This window comes from Peromyscus eremicus, chromosome 8b, assembly GCF_949786415.1.
Source record: "Peromyscus eremicus chromosome 8b, PerEre_H2_v1, whole genome shotgun sequence".
NCBI classification, from domain to species: Eukaryota; Metazoa; Chordata; class Mammalia; order Rodentia; family Cricetidae; genus Peromyscus; species Peromyscus eremicus.
The window spans coordinates 19,978,244-19,993,753 of record NC_081424.1 but is presented as its reverse complement, the minus strand read 5'-3'; the positions used below and the strand labels follow the sequence as shown (position 1 = coordinate 19,993,753).

The window sequence follows — 15,510 nt, the reverse complement described above, 5'->3', positions numbered from 1 at the left end:
ATGACGGGGAAAAGGGAGCTGGGAGGGCCTGGGTAGACTATGTATCTTCCCAGTCTTCCACAGAGTAACTTCTCCTTGTCATGATTTCCCCACGCCCAGAGCTCCTCTTGCTCCGGGCTGTCTTCCTCGATTTTGGAAGTGTGTCTGCCAGGAGACAGAATGGCAGAGAAGATGGCAGGGGAAACAGTGGCCCAGGACAGAGTTGGGTTTCCCTTCAAAGCGATGCAGAGGAAAGATACTGAGCATCCAAAGTCTTGTGGGGAGGGGAGCAAGCTTGGGCATTGTGGGAGAGGATGGTGGTTAGAATTTTAAAACCTCTCTGAAAGCATTTTAAAGGAAGGATCCAGGGCTGGGAAGGTGGCTCAGTCGGTAAGGTAAGGTGCTCGCTATGCACGCATGAGAGAGTTGGAGAAAGACTTCTACATGGACACATATGCACGTGTATCTCCACATAAACACGTACATACAAACACATACACCCACACACCCACCTACCCGCCCCACCCCGGTGCACACACACACACACACACACACACATACACACACACGGGAAGGAAAAGTCAAATAAGATGATACTGGACATCTTATGGGAATTACCCATGACAACAGTGCCCATGCCACCAGAATGGCGGGACACTAAACCCTTGCCATGCTGTCACTGGTGACGCAGCCCTCAGGCATTGTGGGTCCAGAGCGGTCACATTTGGCAGTCAACTTGACTTCCCTCAGTGGTAAGAAGCAAGAAATATCACTTCCCCCTCTTCTCTGTCACGGGGCTCCATGTAGCATCTCAGGCAGGAGACTAACTGTATGGCGACTGCCCTTTGAGGGAAGCTGGTACATTTTGCTACTGTACTTTGCAGAAACATAATCATCTCACACAGCCAAGTCTTTCGTGGATGCCTTGGAGTCTATTGCTACCATTCTCCATCTTTTGTGTTATTTTTCTCACTTTATTTTCTATCCTTCCCTTGTTTCTTCCCCCCACCCCAACTCTTATGAGAAATGATTGCATACAGTTTCCTAAACTACTAAAATTCAGTTTCTCCTTAGAGTGACACCTGTCATCTGGATCCCTCTGCAGGGCAGAAACAGGCTGCAGTTGCCAACACCCACCTACCTTACCCCATCACGGTGCCAGAGCGAAATCCAATTAAATTTTAAACTGAACCGGGGGAAAAGAGAAAGAGAATGCTTTACTTGAAAACCCATTAAATTCTCAATGGCCAGAAAACTAAAAATATCACCTCAGGATTGCTCCTAAGAGGATTTAAACATATCTGGATAGAAGTCATCACACACAAGGTGTTCAGCGTGAAGGAAGATCATTCAGCAGCCCTGTGTGATCGACCATTTCATGGACACAGGAAGTCTCTGTCTGCCTTCTTTCCAAAATAAATAAAATGCATAGATCATAAAATCTTAGTTAAAATAACATATCCATATAAACGACCTTGTTATTGTACTCTGTTCTAAAACTACTAAGGGACCGTGGAAATTATTTCTTAAAGAATTTCTCTAGGGCTGTTAAACAATCCAAAAAATATTTCTTTCGATGAAAATGCTCAGCTCCATCTACCAAGAAATTGCTTTTATAGAGAGAAATGTGAGTTGCCCAAATTGCCCATATTTGCCTCTTTCCTGCAGCTGAAAATGCTATGTGCTTTTTGGTAGCATATTAAATTCTTGTATCCTTTTAATACTGCCAAAAAAAATTGCCATAGCAATTTAAACATGACAATCTGTTCACCCAAGGCATGGAATCCACTCTTTTGGGAGTTGGGAATCCCAGAAGAATTGGCCCCAATTTATTGGTGCACAGTAATCTAAGAATATATCCAGCTTCCACCTTCCACAGAATCAGCTTATTTCCCTGGAAATTCAATATCAAATGCACTTCCATTGAGGTAAACATACACACCACAAAATTTACCACCTTGACCATTGTTAACTGCCCAGTTCTATGACCCTGAGTACAGTCATATTGTTATCATCATCAATCTTCTCCAGATCTTCATCGTCTTCCCCAACAGAAACTCTGCAGCATTCGATGCTAACTCTCCATCCCTCCCCACCACCCTCCCCTATCTCTTGACAATCACCATTCCACTTCCTGCCTCTGTGAATATGAATGTTGCAGGAACTCACAGAGGAGGAATCCTGCAGTAGCTGTCCTTTTATGACTGGTGTATTGGACATAGCATGGTGTCTTCCTGATTCATCTGTCAGTAGTGTATGTCAAAACATGGTCTTTCAAGGTATAATAATACCTAGTGCATGTCTATAGTATACTTTATATATTCATGTACCTATCAGTGGATACTTTAGTAGCTTTCACATTTGGATTGTTGAGAATGAGGCTGCTGTGAGTGTGGATTCATAAGCAGAGAATTCAATTTCTAGAAACTGAGAGGGGGAGGCTAAAGAGATGAATCCTCAGTTAAGAGCACTCTCTATGCAATCATGGGTACTAGAGTTCAGATCCCAGTACCCATGTAACAAACTAGACAACACACACACACACACACACACACACACACACACACACACACACCACGCTTAGAATCTCCACTCTGAGGGAGGTGGAGGGGGACCAGGATTGTCCGGGATTGCTGGCGTTAAGCTTAGTTAAAAGAATACAAACTCTGGATTGAGGGAGAGACCTTGCCACAAAGGCAAAGGAGGAGAGCGATAGGGGAGAATAACAAACATCTCCTGGCCTCTATGCAGGCCCAGGCACATGCACCCTCTCCCACACACATTCACAGACAAATGTGCATATACCCATAACTGCCTGAATATATATAAATGAATGAGTAGGTTCTTTATAAAGGTCATGAAAGGTAACAATTATGAACACTCAACACATTCTTCCTTTTCCCTTCCTAGGTCATTTTGCTTAACAGCCAATGATGAGAGTAATACCATGTTTAAGCTGCAGGTGGCAGCAAATATCCAATAAGCTAAATAAACTATTTGGCAACAGAATTGCAGTTTTGTTTCTGTGCTCAGTTCTTCTCAATTGTGCTCAGTTCCGCCTCTTCCGGGTGGAGTTGGCATTCTTCTACAGCTTCTGCTGTGATTTGATGGTTTATACGTTTCTCCCAAATGTTCATAGTTAAAATGTATCCTTATTGTGAAGTGTTAAAAGGGATGGGGACTTAACCCAGTGTCTGGTTAGAAGTGGGTGTTTGGAGGTGATTAGCATAAGGTACGGTCATTGGTGGAATTACCATGACCAAGTACTCAGACTATAAAAAGGAGGGGAGTCTCCAAGACGAATACATTCCTGGTCTTTGTCACGTGATGATCTACATTTGCTCTTGGACTCTGCCAGCATTAGGATATCATCAAATGACCATCAAAAATGGTCATTTGGTTTTAGGCATCCAGACCAGGAGCCACTTTTTTGTTGTTGCTGATTCTTTTGTTAGTTAGTTCCTGTTTGTTTGTTGTGAGACAGGATTTTACATCCACAATGTAGCTCAGGCTAGCCTTGAGCTCAGGATTCTTTCCCCTTGATTTTCTGGCTTGGGAGTTACAGGCATGTGCCAGCATGCCTTGCTCGAAAACTTTGCTTCATTAAAATGTATCCAGTCTGTGGTTTGTTATTAGCATCAGGAAAACAACTAATACTATCTCCCATGTTCAATGTAAGGAACACCTGAAATGAATGATAAGCGGCGCTGGTGGCAGCGTGGAACGGTCACGGTCACGACAGAACACAGTAATAGTTTTAGAGCTTTATTAGGAGGAAGAGGGGTGGGCGAGGGACCAGGCCTGGGAAAGAGCACATGCGGAGGGCAGAGAGAAAGACGGTGGAGGGGGGAGAGCAGAGCTGAGAGAGAGGGTGGGATCTGCGTCCAGCTTTTTAAGGGCTCCAGGTGAAGTGGGCTTATGGAGCTACACCACACATACACTGATTGCATGACCACACTATGCATGTAGTTGCCAACGCACATTGATGACGTAAGATGCAAGACCCTTTGCTTAATTCCTGAACTGTGCATGTGTGGTCATGTAGCTGGAGTGAGGGCAGAATTCTAACACCACCTACACCTAAAGTGGGCTTTTTTCTTATTATTATTTATTCTTCTCTCATATAATATATCCCAACCACAGCCTCCCTCCCCTCCACTCCTCCAATCCCCCTGCTGCTTCCCCTCTCCCCCTAATCCACACTGCTCCTCTGTTTCCCTTCAGAAAAGAGCAGGCCTCCCAGGGATATTAACCAAACACAACATAACAGGATGCAGTAAGACTAGACACACACCCTCATATCAAGGCTGGATGAGGCAACCCAGTAGAAGGAAAAGGGTCTCAAGAGCAGGCAATCGAGTTGTTGATGCCCCAACTCTCACTGTTAGGAATGTCACAAAATCCCAAGCTAAACAACTACAACATATATGCAAAGGACCTAGTGCAGACAACCCATGCAGGCTCCATGATTGACACTGCAGTCTCTGTGAGTCCCTATGAGCCCTGCTTACTTGATTCTGTGAGCGGTGTTTTCCTGGTATCCTCGGCTCCTTTGGTTCCTACAATCCTTCCTTCCTCTCTTCCACAGGGTTCTCTGAGTTCTGCTTAATGTTTGGCTGTGGGTCTCTGCATCTGCCCCCATCAGATGCCATTGGAAGCTTCTCTGATAATGATTGGGCTAGACACCAATCTATGAGTATAGCAGAATATAATTAGGAATCATTTCATTGACTTTTTTTTTAACCAGTTGAATTTGGTTCTACCCTAGATCTCTAGGCCATCCAGCTTCCAGTTTCTGGCCTTCCAGGCAGTGTCAGTCATGGGCTCCCTCTCATGGCTTAGGCCTCAAGTTAGACCAGTCATTGGTTGGCCACTCCCAAAAGCTCTGAGCCACCATTGCCCCAGCACATCTTGCTGGCAGGACAGGTTGTGGATGAAAGGCTTTGTGACTGAGTTGGTGTCCCACTCCCACCACTGGAAGCGTTGCCTGGTTACAGGAGGTGGCCAGTTCACGCTCCATATCCCACATGACTAGGAGTCCTCACTGGGGTCATCCTCATAGATTCCAGGAAGTTTCTAGTGTGCTAGGTTTCAACATCACTCCCAAATGCCCCGGAAGCATTATTCGGGCTAAACTATTTGAATTTTAAAGGGCAGTAAATCCAAGAATTAGTGTCTGAGTGCTTGGAATTCTACTCAGACCTTTTGCAATCCCACTAAAATGTCTCAGGCAGCTGCAGGGTTTTACTCTTGCCACATCTTAAAGCTCTGAAAGTAAGTGTCTGTGACTCATGAGGCATTGCTTCTAGCATTTTTATGTGACAGACACCACTAGTTGCCTAGCCAATATTGTTCTCACCTCCTTCTCTCCTAAAAAAAAAAAAGCCCAATTGTTAATGAAGCTACAGTGCACCCAACTAAAATTAACTGCATCTCTTCACCTGCCTTGCAGCCAGCTGTGACCACACAACACAAGTCTCTTCTCACAGTGAAAGCTCAAGTGTGTCGGAAATGAAAATGTACTTGCTGAGTGAGCTCCAACCCACCCTGTTTCGTGATGGTTTCTTTCATTAGCTTTCTACCTAAAACTTGGGTGACCAAAGGGAGGGGCATCTATATTAAAACAGGGAGGAAACCAGAAATATTAAAACCACTTATCAAGCATTGTGAAGGGGAAAAGGGAGCATGGAGCGATGATGAGTAGATGAGGCACACCTCCATCCCTGAACCCCACTTTTAACTGGGATCTTACTTCCGAGTACAACTTTCTACTTCCTGTTACATGAGAAAATTATCCTATATAGATTTACATTAGATGAATCAGAACCAAACTGTTTTTGGTTTTTTGAGACAGGGTTTCTCTGTGTAGCCCTGGCTGTCCTCAAACTCACTCTGTAGACCAGGCTGGCCTTGAACTCACAGAGATCCACCTGCCTCTGGCTCCCAAGTGCTAGGACTAAAGATGTGCATCACCACTGTCCAATCAGAACCCAACTCTTAAGGGAGAAGAATGGATGGATACTCTCTGAGATGGGTAGCCAAATTAAAATTCTGTTTAGAGAAAGAACCAATAAATATACTAGGATTTCTTTTAACTGAGAAAGGTATATAAAACACTGTAAAACCATGGTTTTTAAAATCAGACATGAGTCTATAAATACAAAAACAGTGTATATACAATATTTAAAGTAATAAGTTAGGAGACTTTTAGATAGGATATAATTTTGTTTTATTTGTTACTTATATATTATTTAGTGTATCTATGTGAACCTACATGAACTTATGTGCACCATGTGAGGATGATTTTTTTTTTAAATAACAAAAGTGGATCTACAGTTCCTAAGATGTCTTGTAAAATCCTTATGAACAAAGGAGACATTATTCAGTAACAGGTCAGGGTTTACCATGATGCTACAATAACTCATCTCTGAAATGCTGCAGTCAAAATAATCCATATCCTATTATATTTCATAAGAATTTTTGAAGATCTATGAACACAACCGTACTTGTCTAGTGAAATGAACATGTGTCAACATCTGAGACAGAAGTTGGGAAGAAAGAAGGGAGAGAGAGGGGAGAGAGGGAAAGATACATAGGAAAGAAGGGAGAGAGCTGGAGAAATTATTCAAGGATCAGAGCACCCAATTGAGCTAGGCAGGAGGAAAGTGAGGGTGAGGGACGCTGAGGCTCATGTGCTCCAGCCGAGTCTAAACTTCTAGCCCTAATTTCTCTTCTATACTTAGAGCAGGTCTCTTATCACTTGTGAAGTGAGAGATGTGGAATGTCTCATGATGCTTATAATTTAGCAGCAGAATAGAAAACCAAGACACACTGGCACAAAGAAAATAGTGTGCTGCAGTATATAATTAATGGCTAAATTATACGGTTGGGTTTTGAGACCCGCTACAGAAGCCAAGAGTACAGAGAGAGCTGTAAGACCAGGGAGAGCTAGGAAGAGTTTCGTGAAGGAGCTGGGAACAGGGAAAATTCACACAGAGAAAAGCAAGACAGAACTTTCTAAGTAGGAAGGAATGAGTCAAGAATGACTGCAGATTATTAGCTTGTTGGTGGGCAAGAAGGAAGGCTCACTTTGGGGAATAGTGGGAATAGATTTATATATGTAGTATTGGGCTAACACATAGATGCTCTCAAAACCTTGGAAGAAGAAGTTGGGAATAATGAGAAGTAAATCCTATTTCTTAGAGAATAGAGATAATTCACTATGACATTCCCAACTGCACTCAAATTCTCAATGATCAGATAACCCAGCTGCATCCCAAGGACCCAATTTGTACCAAGTATTGGCCCAGGGGCCAGCAGCTCTCTTCATTGTCCATCACACTCCATTATAAGGGAGGGAACTCAACTTCCACAGGGAACTGGCACTTCTAAACCTCAGAGAGGAAGGAAGAAACTGTTTTCTGCAATGTGAGAAATACTACACAGTGTCAAAAGAAAGATAGTGGATCTTTTTAAAGGTTAAGAAAATGTTGTCTAGAGTAGGAGGCTGAGCTGAGGATGTATCATAGGTGCTGGAGTGTTTAACTAATACACACAAGCCTTGGTTTCCACCCCCAGCACCACATAAATCAGCCATGGTAGCACACACCTCAGAAAGTACAAGGAGATTAGCAGTTCATCTTTGGCTACATAGTGAGTTTCAGACAAACCTGTGATACACAAGATGGGAGGAAGAAGGAGGGAGAAGAGGGAAAGATGGAGAAGGGAGAGGAGGAATAGGAGAAAAAGGTGAGAGGGGGAAGGAGAGAGAAGGACAGAAGAGAGGAGGGGAGGGGAGGAGAGGAGAGGAGAGGGGAGGGGAGGGGAGGGGAGGGGAGGGGAGGGGAGGGGAGGAGAGGAGAGGAGAGGAGAGGAGAGGAGAGGAGAGGAGAGGAGAGGAGAGGAGAGGAGAGGAGAGGAGAGGAGAACTTAGCACTCCAAAGAACTTTGGCAAAGGCAAATATAGCCACCAGGGTTTCCTGCTTCCTAGAGCTACTAACCTGAAAAATGCAAACTCATCCACAGGAGCCCAGTGCAGCTTGGATGGGGTGCAGTGTGTTAAACGGTGATTCAGAGGACAGATGAGCTCTAATTCCTGCTGAGCCTCCAGAGAGTTTTCCCTGGGAAAACTCTCAGCATCCTCTTATTTCCATGACCCCATTTAACACAAATGTAACTGTGAGTGAGGATGCTATAAGGAATTCACTCAACCTAAATGAAGGCCCCAGAAAGTCTGGATGAGGGACACACATCAATCACAAACAAGAAGAAAAGGAATTGAGTAGCAACCATGCAAGAACCCTACGTACACAGCCTCAAAAATCCAACCATGAGACTGCTATACATAATTATGACCAGTTCTCCTCAAAGCACAGGTTCTGACCCTCATCCCCAGAAGTCCTGATTCTGCTCTCTAAAGAACCTGGTTAACCTTTTATTCCAATTCAGTGGGTATTTGTAAAGAATATTGCTGTGTAAGGAATATGTCTTTAGAAAAATCAATGCCTATCAAAATAGACTCAACAGATTTTGAAGATTCTTTATTTCATAATCTTTCAATATATAAAAGTTTTTTAAAATCTAATTTTAATTTTTTTTATTTCATACATGAGTACTGTATTTACATTATTTTCACACCTCCCTCTCTCCCTCTAATTCTGCCTCCTACTCCCTCTCAAATTCATGACCTCCCCTTTAATTATATTTGTTGTACACACACACACACACACACACACACACACACACACACACACTCCTAAGTCCATTTGGTATTGCCCTTGTTCATCTGCGTTTACGGCTGACCACTCAGAACGTGTAACCTATCAGGGTCTCATCCCTGGAGAAAGCTGATTCTCCATCTCTCAGCAGCCATTGATAGCCTACAGCTCTTCATCTAGGAGTGGGACCTTGTGAAACGTCCCCTGTCCACATTGGTGTATATAACATGGCTTTTAAAAATCTGTTTCAGGACAGATATAGTGGAGAACACATTTAATTTTGGAACTTAGGAGGCAGAGGCAAGTAGATCTCTATGAATTCAATGTCAGCTGGGTGTACATAGCAAATTCCAGAGACACTGTCAAAAAAAGTTTTATATTTATTCTCATAAACTGAAGGGATGGAGTGGCTACTGCTTTGTATTTCAGACCAGCGCATTTGAAGTGGTTTCAACTGTAAACGGCTTCTCCTCAGAAAGTATTTCTTTACATTTCAAAGTAAGAATCCAGGATCTTCTCCAGGGAACAAAGGTTTCTATGCCCATCTCTCAGGAAAGAGGAGACGCTGTCTTTCTTATGAGAAAACTGAGATGTGAATTCTCAAGGCTCTTTACTTAACTTGAACCAACCCAACTCATGGTTAAGCGCTGGAGTAAAGTGGAAATGAGGAAGTTACTTGCTGCTGTTCTGTTTCCAAAACTGTTCTCCCTCAGGGTAACTCTAGCTGAAACATTAGAGACAATTCCATATCAGCTTAGGAAGGGAGTGTAGATGGACCTATGTATACGCGAGAGAAGTTACTATTTTTGGCAGGCTAAGAGCATGTAGAAATTATATCCAAATGCAGTTTATGCATTTAATGTTGACTACATGTTAAGTGATATTTTCTACAGTTAACAACTACTAAAGCTTCAGAATAATATACAACTCCCAATTTGATATTTCCACAAAGGCAAGGAAAGCCACTATCATTACAGAAATATTTCAAAGAATAATTAACTCTGATAAATAAGTCTGACAAAAAATTGAAGGTTCTATCTCATTTTCTCAATTCCCAATATCTCTTCTTCCAGAATTTTTTCCATCTACTACAACTTCACAGCGTCTCTGTCTGGGAGGAGGATGTATGTGTTTGTGTGAGTACAGACATGTGTGCCTGTGTGCGAAGGTCAGAGGTTGGCAGTGGGAGTCTTCCTCATTGCTCTCTTCCTTATTTATTTATCGGTTTATCTATCTATTTATTTATTTATTATTGTTTCATTTGTTTATTTTATTCTGGTTCAGTGAGGCTTTCCAGCTAGCACACTGCAAGGATCTACTCTTTCCACTCCCTTCCTCAGTACTGGGGTCACAAGTATTTGGCTTTTTTTGCGGGTGTTGGTGATCAAAATGTAGATCATCATGTGTATATTGCAAGTCTTTCCTAACAGCCACACCCCCCAGCCTCAGACGGATTTGATTTTTGATTTTTTCAGCCAATGACGGTATTTTACTTAGCACTCTGAAACATACCTTACCTCCCCAAACACCTTTCCTGTCTCCTGTGGCTTAAGTATGATTTGTCCTCTCTAAAACTTGTGTCAAGATTTAATAGTGTTGGGTGGGGCTTTAAGAGGTCTCTCTAGGCCAGTGACTCTCAACCTTCCTAACTTTGATACAGTTCTGTATGTTGTGGTGACTCCCCAACCATAAAACTGTTCAGTTGCTACTCCATAGCTGTAATTTTACTACAGTGATGAATCAAAATGTAAATATCTGATATTCAGGAGAGATGATATGTGACCCCCCCAAGGGGGTCACAACCCACAGGTTGAGAACTGCTACTCTAGAGGGAGTCAGAGGAAGAAGAAGGATAGCTATAGGTCAGGGGTTCAGTATAAAACGAAGCTGTCCCTCACTACCTCTCACTTTTGGCCTTCATCTTTTCCACCATCTTAGGATGTAACACGAGGTCCTGGGCAGATGCACCCACCAAACTCCCAGCCTCTGAAACCAGATTGTTTCCTTTATGAGTGACCTAGTCTCAAGTGTTGTGGTGTAGCCGTGGATAAGAGACAAGACAGGAGCCAGCCACAGCTGTTCCGAAGGACGGTGGCCATGCTCCTGTGAGCGGGTCTGGGGTCCAGCCGGAGGCCAGAAGATGAGGTACCACAAAGCTGTACAGACTCAGCGTCCTTGACAAAAGCGGTGCCGCTCAAAGTCCCATACGATGTGTCTTCCTTCAGTTTCTTCCAGAGGTTCAGTTTTCAGGAATTCGTGACCTTGACAATTCAATTGTGGAACACTCTGCCAAGGGCAGCAGAGCCTCTGTCAAGGAACAGGAGTATCTTCATCATGTCTACATCTGGAGTGACAGTCTTGCAGGTGTGGTCGTTGCTGACAGCGAATACCCTGCCAGAGTGACTTTTATCTTGCTGGAGAAAGGTACTAGATGAATTCTCCAAGCAGGTCGATAGGATAGGCTGGCCAGTAGGATCTCTTGCTACAATCCAACACACAGCCCTGGATATCAGAACCCCTGAGATGCTGAACTAGAGAAGACTAAAATCTTTCTGCATAGCACCATGAAGTCTTTGTTAGAGCAAGGTGAGAAGCTTGATGACTTGGCATCCAAACCAGAAGTTCTGGGAATACAGTCAAACGCCTTCTATAAAACTACCTAGAAACAATACTCATGCTGTGCAATCATGGGATGTAGCCCACAGAGGCAGGCACTGGATCTCCATGTCACATCAGAACTACAGCCCCTGAAGAGAAGGGACACCCTAGAAGAAGACCTGGAGCCGGGCTGACTGGCTGTTCTTATTTTGAAGTTCTCAGGAGAAGTGAAGGAATGACTTCAGGGTGGGAACATTGACGTTCATATGTGTGGTTGTGACTTTGGGAAAGAATCTGAGGTCCTCAAATATGTAATGTTGGGAAAAGGAAACCATAAACTCTAAGTGGCTCTTAAGAAAGGGGGGGGGACACAGTATTGTCCCACTTGCCATCATCATAACTTTATGCTCTATCAGGCAATAACTAGTCCTTTTTAGAGATGTAAAAACTGAAATACAAAAAGATACCGAGATGCCCGAGTCCATGCAGTTAATTACTTTCAACACTGAACTGAGAACAAAGCAATTAGGCAGGTACGTTGAGGTTATTGTTAATAATTCATGTAACCTCTGCTTTCACAAGTTAAATTAGCATCCTACGAGAATAGCCAATACTTGTTTTCTTTTTCAAAGTCATAAGACTTGAAAGCTGACAGAGGATCTGTAAGAGTTAAGGCCCTGATCTCAATAATAGCTCTACAAACTATCATTAAATGTGTTCTCTTTTAAGAAATATCTGTTTGGTTTTGTTATTGGTACTTCCCTCTCCATTAGTATCCAAAATTAAAGGCAAGATGTGGCCTTAGGTAATGGTATAATTTGCTTCAATATAGAATTGGTAACATACTGACATTCAGGCATTTGTGACCAATGTCTTTCGTTATACATAGCTAAATTAATCCATTAAAATCTGTGTTGACCAACCAACTCATTGCATCTTTGCAATATATGTGTCTGATATGGGTGTCAAAGCACAGATTATAATTTATTTCTGTAACAAGAATATGCTTTTAGATATTTTTTACTACTGAGAAAGCACAGCCAAATTTGTATTAGCTGGTGTGGTGGTTTGAATAGGTATGGTGGCCATAGACTCATGTGTTTGAATACTTTACCCATCGGGAGTGGCACTATTAGGAGGTGTGGCCTTGTTGGAGTAGGTGTGTCCTTGTTGAAGGAAGTGTGTCACTGTGGGGACAGGCTTTGAGGTCTCATATATGCTCAAGCTATGCCCAGTACAGTCTTTCCTTCTGCTGCCTGGGAATCCAGATGTAGAACTCTCAGCTCCTTCTCCAGCACTATGTCTGCCTGCATGCCACCATGTCCTGTCATGATGATAATGGACTAAACGTCTGAAACTGTAAGCCACCCAATTAAATGTTTTCCTTTATAAGAGTTGCCGTGATCATGCATGGTGTCTCTTCACAGTAAACCTTTTAATGCATCTGTTTTTAGTATCTGTGTTTTTGAAATCACTCTATTTCAAGGGAATCAATCTTAGTTGTATTGAAAAATCATGAAGTTAATATAGAGGGTCCTTGTGGATCCCACACCTGGTTTCCTGTGTTATTAACAAGTATGATATACTATTATTCACTAAAAGCCCCTGTTTCCATTCAGTTTTGTTTTCCTCAGTTCTTACCTAATGTTCTTTTTCTGGTGCTGGACTCCACCTGAGATACCACGACCACTCAGTTGTTGTATCTCCTTGCTGTGTTTCTTAGGCTGTCTCTGTTTTGATGGCCTTGATGGTTTCAATACTGGCCAGTATTTTGTAGAATATCTCTCTACTGAGATTTATCTTAACGTTTTCTCATCATTAGAGTGTGTTCTGGGCACCTGCGACAGGTGAGGATCCCAGAGGCAAAGTGCCATTTTTATGCAATATCTCACAGGTAACTGGTATCGAAGTGGCTTCTCGCTGTTGAAGTCAACCTTGATCACCTGACTGAGTTAGTGTTGGACAGTCTCGTACTGTAAAGCTGTTATTTTTCTTTATTTCTACAGTAGTCTTTGCCCTCCCAAAAGGTCACTATTTTGATTCTCGTGTAGGAAGAGAAGAGTCATTTACTTTTTAAAATGCAAACAAACTGTAAAATAAAGCCGGGTAAGTTGAGGCATCATTAAGCAGGACAGTTGGGATACTGTTCTGAAAATCTTTGTAGGGAATTTCTCTGTATGATGTATTTGGAATGGACTACCCCTGTGCTTCAGATTTGGCAAACCTTTATTCACCCGGCACTACACTGGATCCTGGGAACACACATGTTGAAAATCACTTTTGTCCCAAGAGGTTAAAATTACCACATAAAACTCATCCTCATTTCTCTTGCCATGGTATTTGGAATATCTGCAGATTCAGACAAATCTTTTAGAACTATACTCATTATCAAACATGTGGAACAATACACGATTATTGAGGAAAGGAGTGAACATTCTTTGAAAAATCATACTTTTTGTTTCAGGAAAATATGGAAGTGGTTCCTTAGAGGCAGAGTTTCCTTGGATCTTTTCTTTTTTTTTTGTTTTTGTTTTTCGAGACAGGGTTTCTGTGTGTAGCTTTGCGCCTTTCCTGGAACTCACTTGGTAGCCCAGGCTGGCCTTGAACTCACAGAGATCCGCCTGGCTCTGCCTCCTGAGTGCTGGGATTAAAGGCGTGCGCCACCACCGCCCGGCCCTTGGATCTTTTCTAGGAAGTAAAACGGACACGGGATATTATAAATGTCACCTGCTGGCTTTATCCTGACCTTCTTTTTCTACTGAAAGGACCACAAAGGCATGCAAGGACGGGAGGTCTAGCACTACCCTAACCCTTATACTGGCTAAAGCATCCTTGTCTGAAAGTGTTCAGAATCCTTTAGCCAAATGAACTTAAATAATACAAACTCATTAGCTCATCCATCAGAAAACTCTGACATATTTAGTAATGGTGGCGTGTGGGTGCAGCTCTTTACCAATGTCATCATGGATTCCATTTGTCACTCAGTCATCTTCAGTGCCCTGGGATTATGTTCAGACTTGTAACATGTTAATAGCCATTCCAGGCACTGGGTATAGACACAGCCAAGTTCAGAGGTGGGTGGGGGATGGGTTTGAACTCTGACAGCTTTTCCAAACCACCCCCTCTTCCCTTCATGGGTAAGATCTAGGTTCCTAGACCACATAATCAAGTCCATAGACGGTAAAACTGTAATATCACAAATGACTCAGGCCAATTGTGGTTGATCCTTGAGCTAGGGATTATCTAGACTGCAGAGAAGATGATAGGTATCTCAACAGAATGCAGTTCTTGATAAAGGAGAATAGATCTAACAGAGTGCTAGAAAAGTCAAAAGTAGGTGTCCATGTGGTCTTATCCATGTGACCCCTGGATCGCAAAACACCAGTGGTACCCTTTCTTCCATGCTATTATTTTCAGCTGATTCTACCAGACTAAGCCTTCCTTAGGGGAACACTTCAAAAAAAAAAAATCTTTCACTTCTAAGTTACTCCAACTATGTATGAATTTGTCATTTTGTAGGCTATATTCATCCTATTTTTCATATGAAATAGAGCCAATACATTTTCACCACCTTGATAGAGCTGGCCTGTGTAGCCAAGGATAACCTTGACCTCCTAATTCCCCTGCCTTAGCCTTCCAAGTGTTAGGATTACAAGCATGTGCCATCATGTCTGCCTGAAAATCCCACTATCTTCACAGTGTTGATCAAGTACACCTTCCAGTTGGATGGTCAGCTTGTTTTGTTTCTAAGCACAGCTAAAAAAACTGATTCTAAATGAGTTGACTTATTATTACTAGACTTTGAATGCTAAATTTTTTTCGTAAATTTGTAGTCTTCTGCAAAGCAGAATTTACTATCTTTATTGTAAACACCCATGATATGTCTGACACGGGGTGGGGGGTGGGGGTTCTAGAACTAAGGAAATGAAAACATGTAATGTTTGGGCTGGAGAGATGGTTCAGCAGTTAAGAGTCTTTGCTACTCTTCCAGAGGACCTGGGTTCAATTCCCAGCACCCACATGGGTGGCTCACAACCGCTTCTAACTCAAGCTCCAAGAGATCCGATGTTCTCATCTGGTCTAATGGGGCACTTTTATCTACATGGTGCACACACCTACCTACACTCAGGTAGGTACAGATCCGTGGTAAAATAAAATAAAATTAATTAATTAAAATTTTAAATTAAGCCAGGCGGTGGTGGTGCACACCTTTAAT

The 15,510-nt window shown here is 42.6% G+C and overlaps 1 pseudogene; it reads left to right on the top strand.

The window, feature by feature from the left end:
- Positions 1-649: 649 nt before the first annotated feature.
- LOC131918786 (synaptobrevin homolog YKT6-like) lies at positions 650-11,488 on the top strand (annotated as a pseudogene).
- Positions 11,489-15,510: the final 4,022 nt, after the last annotated feature.